General features: G+C 35.4%; 2 non-coding genes across 2 annotated transcripts; one reads left to right on the forward strand and one right to left on the reverse strand.

Moving 5' to 3' along the window:
* Positions 1-1,334: 1,334 nt before the first annotated feature.
* TRNAT-UGU (transfer RNA threonine (anticodon UGU)) lies at positions 1,335-1,407 on the reverse strand. The gene has a single exon. It is a non-coding gene; the product is annotated as a tRNA-Thr (tRNA).
* Positions 1,408-3,047: 1,640 nt separating this feature from the next.
* On the forward strand, positions 3,048-3,120 carry TRNAF-GAA (transfer RNA phenylalanine (anticodon GAA)). The gene has a single exon. It is a non-coding gene; the product is annotated as a tRNA-Phe (tRNA).
* The last annotated feature ends 11,115 nt before the right edge of the window (positions 3,121-14,235 follow it).

Here is a 14,235-nt window from a genome sequence, read left to right on the forward strand (position 1 = left end):
TTTAAGTAAGAAGTCCCCCTATCTGGGAGACTTCTTACTTAAATTAGTCTCCGTGTTCTTCGAATGGATCTCTTAATTGTTGAGAGGGTTGCCCAAACGCGGTATATAAGGCATACCCAGTAAAGCTTACAAGTAAACCAGATATGGAGATGGCGACTAAAGTTGCTGTTTCCATTTTTATAGAATTTCAAGATTACAATGGATCTACGAAAAGATCGTGTATTTACAACTACAACGGAATAGTATACAAAGTCAACACCAATGATTAAATAGAATTTATGGCTACACAAACCGTTGAAGATAGTTCTAAACCTAGGCCAAAACGAACTGGTGCAGGTAGTTTACTGACACCCTTGAATTCGGAATATGGGAAAGTCGCCCCGGGTTGGGGGACTACTCCTTTTATGGGGATCGCAATGGCTTTATTCGCTATATTCCTATCTATCATTTTAGAAATTTATAATTCTTCCGTTTTACTGGACGGAATTTTAACCAATTAGGTTTCTACTAACTAAAACTAGGAAGTCAGAGTTTTTCCATCCAAAAAAGCCTTTCTAGTTTAAGATCTACATTTCTAGATATTATGGTAGTTCGACCTTTTGATCTTTGGTTATCTTTCGTAGTAATAATATCTCGGGGTTTGCAACGAAAACTTGGTATATTGACTATACGACCATTAACTAAAATATGTCTATGGTTGACTAATTGGCGGGCCCCAGGAATGGTTGAAGCCATACCCAATCGAAAAAGGATATTATCCAAACGCATTTCAAGTAATTGTAGTAAAACCTGGCCTGTTGACCTTTTTGCTTTTCCAGCGATATGTACATATCTAAGTAATTGTCGTTCTGTCAGACCATAATGAAAACGCAATTTCTGTTTTTCTTGAAGACGAATACGATATTGCTCCTTTTTCCCAGAATTGAATTTTTTTTAAGATTACTTCCGGATTTAGGTGTTTTTCTAGTGGGTCTTGGTAAAGCTCCCAGACGGCGTATTTTTTTTAAACGAGGTCCTCGATAACGAGACATGAAGACTCCTTTTTTTATTTTATTGAAATTTCATTTTACACAATTAATTTCATTGTATTTACATTACAGAATACATCGAAATTAAAACTGAATTAAACTACAGGATAAACAGAGTAAAATCAACTAAAGTACCCAAAAAAATGGAATTTCATCAAAATCTTTATTTTTTGTATATATATTATTTATTTTATTGTTTTGTATCTAGCAAAATTGTAAGGTAAAAAACATAAAAGATCCTGGATTCTCCATTTAATTCGGAAAAAAAGAGATTCTTGTTCGTAGAACATCGATAGAGAAAAAAAAAGCCGACTATCGGATTTGAACCGATGACCCTCGCATTACAAATGCGATGCTCTAACCTCTGAGCTAAGTGGGCTTACATAACGGAAATAGTGTAACAAATAGAAATAGGTATAGTATAGGAAATCCGTAAAATCTCAGATATTAGTTATTAATCTTAGCTATTAACTAGTTCTAAATTTGAAGTTATACTTATCAAAATAAAAAAATACTAAAACTTCTTAAAGATAAAGTTAGCTTGATATGCTTAACTATAGGATATTAAAAAATAAAATTATAGAATTTATTGGTATTTTCATTTGATCATTATAGACTTTATTATTTGTTAATAATTTGAGGATTAATATTTCACTAAGGGGAACATAGAGTCAGAGTAAATAAAATTGCTAATTCTGATTAGAAAAAAAGAATAAATATCAAGCGTTATAGTATAATTTTGAATACTATAAAAAAGTAAGACGGGAGGTGGGGGAGATAAAAACTTTTGGATATATTGATTCGGATTGAATTGCAAATACATCAAGGATAGAATCAATTCAATTCTGAATTGCAATAAGCAAGCGAGGTCTCTCAAATAGAGTCGAACTGAACTGCTAGACTACGTTGAGTGATGAACTCAATGATTCAAAAAAAAAACTAAGAGATGGATGAAATTACACAAGGAATCCTGGTCTCAAAGAAGAGGGAAATGGGGATATGGCGAAATCGGTAGACGCTACGGACTTGATTGTATTGAGCCTTGGTATGGAAACCTGCTAAGTGGTAACTTCCAAATTCAGAGAAACCCTGGAATTAAAAAAGGGCAATCCTGAGCCAAATCCGTGTTTTGAGAAAACAAGGGGTTCTCGAACTAGAATACAAAGGAAAAGGATAGGTGCAGAGACTCAATGGAAGCTGTTCTAACGAATCGAGTTAATTACGTTGTGTTGTTAGTGGAATTCCTTCTAATTCTAAATTAGAGAAAGAGGGGTTTTATACCTTATACATTTAATAAACACGTATAGATACTGACATAGCAAACGATTAATCACAGAACTCATATTATATTATAATTATAATATAGGTTCTTTATCTTTTTTAAAAATGAAATTAGAAATGATAATGATTATGAAATAAAAAACTCATATCATAATTTTTTTTTTCATTATTGTGAATCCACTCCAATCGAATATTGAATAATCAAATTCTTCAATTCAAATTCAAAGTTTTCGAGATCTTTAAAAAAGTGGATTAATCGGACGAGGACAAAGAGAGAGTCCCATTCTACATGTCAATACTGACAACAATGAAATTTCTAGTAAAAGGAAAATCCGTCGACTTTATAAGTTGTGAGGGTTCAAGTCCCTCTATCCCCAAATCCTCTTTTATTCCCTAACTATACTATATTATTATTATTTATCCTCTTTTTTTTTTCTTTTTATCAATGCAATGGGTTTAAGATTCATTAGCTTTCTCATTCTACTCTTTCACAAAGGAATGCGAAGAGAACTCAATGGATCTTATCCTATTCATTGAATAGATTTCTTTTTTATTAGAGTATCGGCAAGAAATCTTGGTTATTCACTCTATTTTTAAGTTTTATTTAAGTAAACCATGCACAATGCATAGGACTACCCCCCCATTTTCAAATTTTAAATTTGAAATACTTTAATTAATTTTTAGTCCTTTTAATTGACATAGATACAAATACTCTACTAGGATGATGCACAAGAAAAGGTCAGGATAGCTCAGTTGGTAGAGCAGAGGACTGAAAATCCTCGTGTCACCAGTTCAAATCTGGTTCCTGGCAGAGAAAAAAAAAGATCCACCGAATAGGTATTGATCCAAATACCTCGAGATGGATTGTGATACATATTCATTAATAATATTTATTCATCTAAGTGGATAAATCTATAATATAAATATAGAGGCACTTCTTTTTAAAGAAGTTTTAAAATATATCTTTTCTTTATGATAAAGAAGGGGGTGAGATTCCCCTTTATTTTTTTGCGTTTCTTAATTTTGTATTCCGCTATTCCGACGAATATTTTTTTAGTCTTGCTTATCTTTATCTTATCTTATTTTCCTAGTTGTGCTAAGTAATGTGCGCGGTACAAAGTTCCTGGTAGAGAACTTCTTTGAGTCATCCTATTTTTCTGTTCATATGAAGGAAATTAATATGCGATTTTCAAAATAGGGGAATCCAAATGAAACCCTTTTTTTGCTCAGTCTATCTGGAATGCTTTTGTATAATTAGGAATTAATTATAAATAGGTATTCCGTTTCATCTAGGAAAAGAACCTAAAAATATTCCTTGACTTGAATAAAATCTGGAGTTGTGTTGTATAAGTGAGCATGAATTTCTTATCATTCAATGAGCATCTTGTATTTCATAAAAATTGGGGGTTATATAATCCTTACGTAAGGGCCAGCCTATCCAACTTTCAGGCATTAGGATACGTTTAAGGCGCGGATGATTATCATAAGAGATTCCCACCATATCATAAGATTCGCGTTCTTGAAAATCGGCACTTCTCCAAATCCAGAAGACAGACGGAATTCTAGGATTATCCTTTTGGGCAAAGACTTTTATGCAGACTTCTTCTGGATTATCTATACCATATTGTATTCTCGTAAGATGATACACGCTAGCTAAAGATCCACCGGGTGCTACATCATAAGCACATTGGGAGCGTAAATAATTGTAACCATATACATATAAAATGACAGCAATGGAATCCCAATCCCCTGCTTTTATTTGTAAAGTCTCTATTCCTCGGTGATCAAAGCCCAAAGATCTATGAACCACCTCATGTTTGACTAGCCAATTAGATAACCAACCCTGCTGCATTGTCTTCATCTCTCCCTCTTTGTATAAATATTTCACATTTCGGATGCAAGTTTGAAAGATTGCCCTGCTTTTTATTTTTCTACACAAAAGAGCCCCTCTCCTAATTCACTAATTTGTAGGAAGGTACTGAACTTTTGGATTTGAAAAAAGTTTCAGAAGATATATCTAATGTAGATGGTGATTGATAGAGCAATTCTTGCTCATAAGTTCCTGTATGAGTACTGCGCCTAACATAAAGCTTGTGACTGGTAGTAAAACATCTATTTTTATTTTGAGATAGAGTTCGATCCTCAACTATTTCTCGCGATATCTTCTTACGAAGTTTTGTTAGGGCATCTATAACTGCCTCCGGTTTAGGTGGGCAGCCCGGCAAGTAGACATCCACAGGAATTAACTTATCAACTCCCCGAACAGTACTATAGGAATCCGTACTGAACATTCCCCCTGTAATAGTACAGGCTCCCATAGCAATGACGTATTTTGGTTCAGGCATTTGCTCGTATAATCTCACTAAAGAGGGAGCCATTTTCATTGTTACCGTACCGGCTGTTAAAATTAGGTCTGCTTGCCTAGGACTTGATCTTGGTACCGATCCATAACGATCAAAGTCGAATCGTGAGCCTATTAATGAAGCAAATTCAATGAAACAACAACTGGTACCGTATAGAAGGGGCCATAAACTGGAGAGTCTTGACCAATTCGAAAGATCATTTGGTGTAGTTGAAATAACAGAATTGGAACTTGTTTGGTCAAGTAAGGGAAACTCAATCAAAGTATTGTTAGACGGCCTACCTGAACAGGCTTTTTATTTGGTGGGTAACATCGATGAAGCTAGCACGAAAGCTATAACCTTAGAAGAGGAGAACAAATCGAAGAAATGAAATTAAATCTTTATGTACTGACTCCTAAGCGAATTATTTGGGATTGTGAAGTGAAAGAAATCATTTTATCCACTAATAGTGGCCAAATTGGCGTATTACCAAACCACGCCCCCATTAACACAGCAGTAGATATGGGTCCTTTGAGAATACGCCTCCTCAACGACCAATGGTTAACAGCGGTTCTGTGGAGCGGTTTTGCGAGAATAGTTAATAATGAGATCATCATTTTAGGAAATGATGCGGAACTGGGTAGTGATATTGATCCGGAAGAAGCTCAAAAGGCACTTGAAATAGCCGAAGCTAACTTGAGTAAAGCTGAGGGTACGAAAGATTTGGTTGAAGCGAAGCTCGCTCTCAGACGAGCTAGGATACGAATCGAGGCTGTCAATTGGATTCCCCCATCCAATTGAAGACAATCCAGTGGTTTATAGTTGATACAAAGAAAAAGGGAAGAGGGGTAGAAAAAGTTATTAGATAGTGAAGCGAAGTAAGTCCAATGCTATCTAGTAATTTTTCTACCTACTTACCTACTATTGGATTTGAACCAATGACTCCCGCCGTATGAAAGCAATACTCTAACCACTGAGTTAAGTAGGCAATTTATCACCACAAAGGAAGACCCATTACTTCGATCGATTATATATTGAATCCCTTTTCTAAGCAATACCGCTCTGTTATTGGTCTGTTATATACTAAATACTAAACTAAATACTAAACAGATACAGATCAAAGGGGTATCCTCTGGCATTAGAAAATATTCATCTTGACAAGAAATTATCTATATGTTAAGATATCTCTGATAAGGGCTATAGCTCAGTTCGGTAGAGCAACTCGTTTACACGTGCGCCAATGCTTTTCAAAGGAGCTTATTATGCAATGAACATAATCGATCTTATTGCAAAATCAATGTCTTACTTCATAGATTCGAGAGAATAGGAGAACAGTAGCCTGACAAACAGTCGGTTCAGTCCGATTCAGGTGCCAATTCAGGTGCCTAATCAAATAGAACCCTTATGGATTTGCTAGTTGATAAGGTAAATATCCAGCCCACTAAATGCTAGGCGTAATGAGGATAAGGGCCTCCAAAAAACTTCTTTTCGTTCTATGAACTTTAAGGTGTATGAAGTCTCATAGTTAACTCTTGCAGTGGAACGATAGAGACTCCATTTCACTTAGGTTGATTTAATTTAGACCGGAGGCAGACCTAAGTCAAGGTAATCCTCCTTTGAAACACTTTGGTATTGCTCCTAGATAGATCATAATACAAAAAATCAATCAGAGCACAGGGAGCCATCTCATTATCTTTCCGTAAAGAAAAACTATGGTGGACTAACTGATCTTTAAATCAGTTTATGAAAGAGCCCAATGCAAAAAAATGCATGTTGGGTCTTTGAAACAGTTCAAATCATTTCGATAATAATCCGTTTGATCTGTTTTACCGAGAAGGTCTACGGTTCGAATCCGTATAGCCCTAATATGCCCTTTTTTAGATTTTAGGATCTCTATCCTATGTTTTCTTTAGTTTAGTATAGTTTTCATTTTCTCATTAGTATTTGTTTATAGACTGGATAGGCGCCTGCGACATAGAATAGAGATAAAAGCATTACCAAAGGCTCATTCATCGAAAATCAAAATCATACAGACAGGAAAAGAAAAACAAATTTCTATCAAATCAATAGAAGAAAGGATCCTTTCCCTGATTTGAATCCCGTCCTCCTTCAAATAGGATATCTCTAGACTTCCCTATAATAACTGCAATGATTTTATCCATTTTGCGAATTCCTACTTTGTTTTAAGTATATTTATTACTTTTTTTATAGATACATTATGTAAATTGATCAACTTTAAATAAAAAAATAAAGTAAAGAGTAAATAAGAAAACAGAATATTCTGTCTCATAGTTCTGAAATAGAGTTCTTTATTTTTATTTTATAGTATTACTTCTCCTTAATTATACTGCATAGATTAGTCCTACTATCTTAATTAGGTTCTAATTTAGTAGTATTCTCATTTTTATTTAATAGTCTCTTATTATTTTATTATTAAATATTAAATAAAGGATAGAGCTATTCTTTTTTCTAGAGATTCTAGAGAAAGCGAGACAAAGTGAAACGAGAAAGTTTTCTTTATATAAGAATTAGATCTACATACACCATATCTAAATAGAATGGAAATCCAAAAGAAAGGGAGTTGGGATTCCATTGGATGAATCTTTAAAGAAGATGCAGCACAGAGGAAACAAAGGCTAAACTAAGCGCTTTTGTTTGAACAAAAAAGATTCTTGTTTCACCGAGGAAAAGAGAGAAGTTCTGGATAAATTGACAATGCTGAATTGAATTGACTAATTTAAGTTCCGCCTATTCCACATTAATGGGAGTACATTATGTTTCTGCTTCACGAATATGATATTTTTTGGACATTTCTAATAATAGCAAGCCTTATTCCTATTTTGGCATTTTCGATTTCAGGAAATTAAATATGTAGGGAATAAAAAACTAAAGGATTATTTATATCCGGCATGGGCTACATGGGTTCCATGTGTAGAATTATCTACTCCATCCGACTAGTTCCGGGTTCGAGTCCCGGGCAACCCATATAGAAAAGACTCATCAAAGTTAAAAACTTTGACTCACTTCATTTACAAATACAAAATTATTGGTTTGGTTAATTTAGTTATATGGATAGCTAATCTTTGGGCTGACTTGGTTGACATTGGTATATAGTCTATGTTATACTGTTAAATAACAAGCCTTCTATTATCTATATTCTAGTTAATACGTGTGCTTGGGAGTCCTTGCAATTTGAATAAACCAAGATCTTACCATGACTGCAATTTTAGAGAGACGCGAAAGTACAAGCCTGTGGGGTCGCTTCTGCAACTGGATAACTAGCACTGAAAATCGTCTTTACATCGGATGGTTCGGTGTTTTGATGATCCCTACCTTATTGACCGCAACTTCTGTATTTATTATCGCCTTCATCGCTGCCCCTCCAGTAGATATTGATGGTATTCGTGAGCCTGTTTCTGGTTCTTTACTTTATGGAAACAATATTATCTCTGGTGCTATTATCCCTACTTCTGCGGCGATCGGATTGCACTTTTACCCAATTTGGGAAGCTGCATCTGTTGATGAGTGGTTATACAATGGTGGTCCTTATGAGCTAATTGTTCTACACTTCTTACTTGGTGTAGCTTGTTATATGGGTCGTGAGTGGGAACTTAGTTTCCGTCTGGGTATGCGTCCTTGGATTGCTGTTGCATATTCAGCTCCTGTTGCAGCTGCTACAGCTGTTTTCTTGATTTACCCTATTGGTCAAGGAAGCTTTTCTGATGGTATGCCTTTAGGAATCTCTGGTACTTTCAACTTTATGATTGTATTCCAGGCAGAGCACAACATCCTTATGCATCCATTCCACATGTTAGGTGTAGCTGGAAATAATTAGATACAGGGTATCAAACCTATATAGTTTTTGCTTCAAAGAAATAGAAATATCATGAAATAGAAATATCATCATATAGAGTCAGGGAATGGAATAGAGTCAGCGAATGAAGCATATTCATTAACAACTCCATTTACGGATCAAAAATGAAAAAAAAGAAAGCATTGCCTTCTTTACTATATCTTGTATTTATCGTACTTTTGCCTTGGGGGGTCTCTTCCTCATTTAACAAATGTCTGGAACTTTGGATTAAGAATTGTTATAAATAGTAGCTATCTGCTCTTCCACTGGGAGAGGATTTGCCTGGGATTGTTTAAGCAATTCCCTTAATCGTCGACCCCTTGCCAATTGATTCTGACTTGTTTTATCGAGAGCAGAGGCGAATTGTGCAAAGGCTTGTAACTCTGCGAATTGCGCTAGTTCCAATTTTGATTTGCCAGCTACTTGTTTCATGGCTTTAATTTGAGCCGCGGATCCTACTCTGGAAACAGAAATACCCACATTAATAGCGGGTCGAATTCCGGCATTGAATAGATCCGCAGATAAGAATATTTGTCCATCTGTAATGGAGATTACATTAGTAGGAATATAGGCGGAAACGTCTCCAGATTGAGTCTCAACTATTGGTAAAGCGGTCATACTTCCTTCGCCTAAAAGAGAATTTAATTTAGCGGCTCTTTCTAAAAGGCGTGAATGCAAATAAAAAACATCCCCTGGATAAGCCTCACGGCCGGGTGGTCTTCTTAATAGAAGGGACATTTGGCGATAAGCTTGTGCCTGTTTGGAGAGATCGTCATAAATTATTAAAGTATGCCGTTCGCGGTACATAAAATACTCAGCCAGGGCTGCTCCCGTATAAGGAGCGAGGTATTGTAATGTAGCAGGTGAATCCGCCATTTCAGCTACTACAATAGTGTATTCCATAGCCCCCTCCTCATGGAAAGTAGTTACTACTTGAGCTACGGAGGATGCTCTTTGACCGATAGCTACATAAACACATATTACACCTTGCCCTTTTTGATTGAGAATTGTATCTGTGGCTATTGCTGTTTTGCCAGTCTGTCTGTCCCCAATAATTAACTCTCGCTGACCGCGCCCTATAGGGATCATCGAATCGATAGCAATAAGCCCTGTTTGAAGAGGTTCGTATACGGAACGCCTGGAAATTATACTTGGAGCAGGAGATTCAATTAAGCGAGATTCGGAAGCTATAATTTCGCCTTTCCCATCAATAGGTTTAGCCAGAGCATTTACAACACGACCCAAGTAAGCCTCACTCACGGGTATCTGAGCAATTCTTCCTGTTGCTTTTACAAAACTTCCCTCTTGTATCATCAACCCATCGCCCATTAATACAATCCCAACATTTTTGGATTCCAAATTCAGAGCAATACCCCTAGTACCTTCTGCAAATTTGACTAATTCACCTGACATTATTTCACCAAGACCTATAATACGAGCAATCCCATCCCCCACTTGAACTACGCGACCTATATTCTCAATCCCTACTTTCCTATTATATTGTTCAATACGTTCGCGGAGAATTTTATGAATTTCGTCGACTCGAAGGGTTGCCTAAATTCTAAACGAAAGTAGAAGTTCAAGGCCTAATTAATTTAGTTATCTCTTCCATTCCAGGGACCCGAGAATGCCAATATTAGCACGAATCGTACGGAAATGTAACTCGGTATTCAAACAACTATTCAGAGTTCCTAGAGCTCCTTGTACGGCCTGATGGAAAACCCGCTGTCGGACCTGATTCATTGCCCTTTGTTTTTCAAAATAAAGGGTTTCGTTTTTAGACTTTTCCAATTGTTCCAAACTAATAGAAGTAGCATTAATCAAATTTGCTTTTTCTCGTTCTATCTCAGAGTATCCATTCATTCGATACTCATCCGCTTCTAGTTCGACTTTCTGTAATCGAATCCGAGCTTTTTCGAGTTGCTCAATGGTCCCTCTACGCAATTCTTCTGAATTTCGAATAGTACTCAAGATCCTCTGTTTTCGATTATCTAATAAATCTTTTAATGAAAGTAGATTATTTTGTAAGTTTACAACTTTTATGATCTCTTCCCGAACCAAACATGAATCTTTCGATTCATTTGGCTCTCACGCTCCTTTTTTTTTTCTATAGCTATTTCCATATCTTTTTTTTAAGTAATGAGCCTATCCTCTATCTTCTTTTTTATGTTTATATTTCAATATACCGAAACCTATATAAGACTAGATAAATATTAAGAGGACTCTTCCGCCTAGATAAAAATATATCATGGTCAGCAAAGTTGTTTCTTTATTTTTAGTTGCCCTCTAGTTAATAATTTCAATTTCATTAAGAAAAACTAACTAAATAAATGGAAAATGAAAATTAATAGAATTCTTTTTTATTTTTTTTCTTCAAATCCAAAAAATTTCTCTTTTTTATACATAGGTCGTCGATTCGGCATTGGTTAAAAAAGGGCAGGGTGCCCCCTTTTTTTTTCTAGTAAATAGTTCAAACCATTTTATCGATATGAGTGTTCTATATCAGATAAATTTTACATTAGCTATTTCCCGTTTAAATTCGGTACTAATACTAATATAGTTGTAGAAAGAGTACCTCTTTTTGCCAGGACTTCAAGCAGTTTAGCTTTAACCGTGTTAATGGTCTCACATTCTTGGTTTATAGAGAATCAAAGTTGATTTACCAATGAGTCGCGAAATGCTATGGTTCTTCCATATGATTTCTGAATTTATTCAGAAGTAATTCGTCGAGATCGTGCACCCTTTTCTTATTTATCCGAAAAATACTAAAAAATATTATAAAGTGCAGCCGGATAGATCCAATCTATTCTTGAAATAGACAACTCGCACACACTCCCTTTCCAAAAAAAATCAAAACACCAACCACTACAGTTAGATTTATTAGATTTGTTGCTAAAATATCGGTATTAAGCCCGAAACTGCCAGCGGATGGCCAGTGAGCTAAAAAACGAAAGAATGGGTTACATTTTTCATATGCTCTCCTCTTATAGATAGGACGAACAAAGAACAAAGTTTTTCGATCACTTACTTCGCTCGCCCTTTTTTGATCGGTTTTTTTAATGCAAATAGATTCAATCTAGTAATTTCTTTTAGATTAAGTCTTACGTCTTGTTTGACCAGTGAAAGACTTCCTTTGTTGAAATGTTCTGTTCCCAAAATTCCTAAAATAAAAGGAAAAAACTTTCCACTTTCCTAAACTAAGGACGGGAAATAAGAAGGTGAGCATATCTTCTAAATTAATAATACTCAACTCAGCCCTTCCTAGAATGGGGTATTATCTGTCCCGATAAATAGATAATTCCAGGAGTAATAAATAGGAGTAAATTAAATAAAGTATTGATATAATTGGAATTGCGGAAGCAAATACCAATTTACTAAAAAAAGAAAAAAGTATCTAATCGAAATCGAAAGATTTTTTTTTAAGATTAAACAAAAGGGTTCGCAAATAAAAGCGCTAGTGCCACAACTAGTCCATAAATTGTTAAAGCTTCCATAAAAGCTAGACTAAGCAATAAAGTACCTCGTATTTTACCTTCTGCTTCTGGCTGTCTCGCAATACCTTCTACAGCTTGTCCTGCAGCAGTACCTTGACCAACTCCAGGTCCAATAGAAGCAAGCCCTACGGCCAATCCAGCAGCAATAACAGAAGCAGCAGCAATTAGTGGATTCATGGTGAGTAGTTCCTCGTGTCAAAAAAAAGAAATGGTTAAGGATACAATCAACCAATAAATTCTTACTTCTAAGCTCTATTGGGGAGAAGTAAAGTAACTAAAAAGTACAAATTGAAATCAAATTGAAATGATAATGTGAATTGTCCGAACTACACTACATAGAAGGGAATTCCATATCCATATATCGGATTAGATAATGAATCTAACCTAGGAATATATAATATAATATCCTATATATATATACATTTGTTTCTTCTATTTTGTTTGCATATTTTCTCATTTTCTATTGAATCGGATTCTAAAATCATTGCTTAAAGTGGAAACCCGCATAAAAGAGGACTCCACTTATAGACATTAAGGATATTATAGTATAGATCTAGCCTGACTCCACCCTCCTTAATGCATATATACTTTGAAAATTCCATAATATAGTCTATTCTCTCTCCTACAACTCTAGGCTATATATTCATACGCATTTCTAACTATTTTTTTGCAACCAAGCAGATTATCTGGAACCATGCATGAATTGAGCTAAGCTGCAAAAAAAAAAAAATACTATTTCCAAAAAGAGTCAATTCAATGATGACCCTCCATGGATTCACCTATATAGGCTGCGGCTAATGTTGCAAAAATAAGAGCTTGAATACCGCTTGTAAATAATCCAAGAAACATGACCGGTATAGGGATTACTAAGGGGACTAAAGAAACAAGAACAACAACGACTAATTCATCCGCCAATATATTCCCGAAAAGTCGAAAGCTAAGCGATAATGGTTTTGTGAAATCTTCTAGGATGTTAATTGGTAAAAGGATTGGAGTTGGTTTAATATATTTCTCGAAATAGCTCAATCCTTTTTTGCTAAGACCAGCATAAAAATATGCCGCTGACGTGAGTAAAGCTAAAGCAACAGTAGTATTTATATCATTCGTAGGCGCTGCTAATTCCCCATGGGGTAACTCTATAATTTTCCAAGGTAAAAGAGCACCCGACCAATTCGAAACAAAAATAAAAAGGAACATAGTTCCAATAAAGGGAACCCAGGGACCATATTCTTCTCCAATCTGAGTTTTGCTCAAGTCTCGAATAAACTCAAGGACATATTCAAAAAAATTCTGACCGTCGGTCGGGATGGTTTGTGGATTCCGAACAGCTATGACAACTGAACCTAGCAAGATAGTAATTACGACCCAAGAAGTGATGAGTACTTGGGCATGAATTTGGAAACCTCCTATTTGCCAATAGAAGTGTTGGCCTACTTCTACACCCGATATATCGTATAACCCCTTGAGTGTTTTAATGGAACAAGGTATAATATTCATATTGTCCTCTGATAAAAATTGAACTTCAAAAAAGGAATTCTTTTGATTCAACCATCTCTTTCTCAACTCAGCAACTTGAAGTATTAATCTTATATTTAGGATACCAAGAAAGCACATCAGATCATAATATATATCAATACCCTCTAATATATATCAATATTCCCCTTCTTTTTTCTATGCAAAAAAAATTCTATGCAAAAAAAAAAGATATAGTAAAGTAAGTGATTCCATAAATTTACGCAGTTGCCCAAGAATTCACTATATATTCTTAATCAACGATTTCTTATATAGAGAGAACGGCCCTCACAAATTGAAAATACTAATTTGTTAAGAATCAATCGAATTGAAGTCATAGTGTCATCGTTGGCTGGAATCGATATATTCGCGAGATCCGGGTCACAATTTGTATCGACTAAAGAAATAGTAGGAATCCCCAAAATGGCACATTCCCGAAGAGCTATATACTCTTTTTGCTGATCAAGGACGATCACAATGTCTGGCAATCTCGTCATATATTTGATCCCGCCGAGATACCTTTGCAAGGTAGATAATTTTCTCTTCAAGATTGCCACATCTCTTTTTGGGAGATGGTGGAATTTTCCCATTTTTTCTTCTGCTCTTAAGTCTCTAAATTGAGAAAGTCTAGTTTTCGTAATCGACCAATTCGTTAACATACCACTGAACCACTTTTTATTAACATAATGACAACGAGCCCTTATTGCAGCTGATGCTACTAAATC

This window comes from Aegilops tauschii, chromosome 2, assembly GCF_002575655.3.
Source record: "Aegilops tauschii subsp. strangulata cultivar AL8/78 chromosome 2, Aet v6.0, whole genome shotgun sequence".
Taxonomy (NCBI): domain Eukaryota; kingdom Viridiplantae; phylum Streptophyta; class Magnoliopsida; order Poales; family Poaceae; genus Aegilops; species Aegilops tauschii.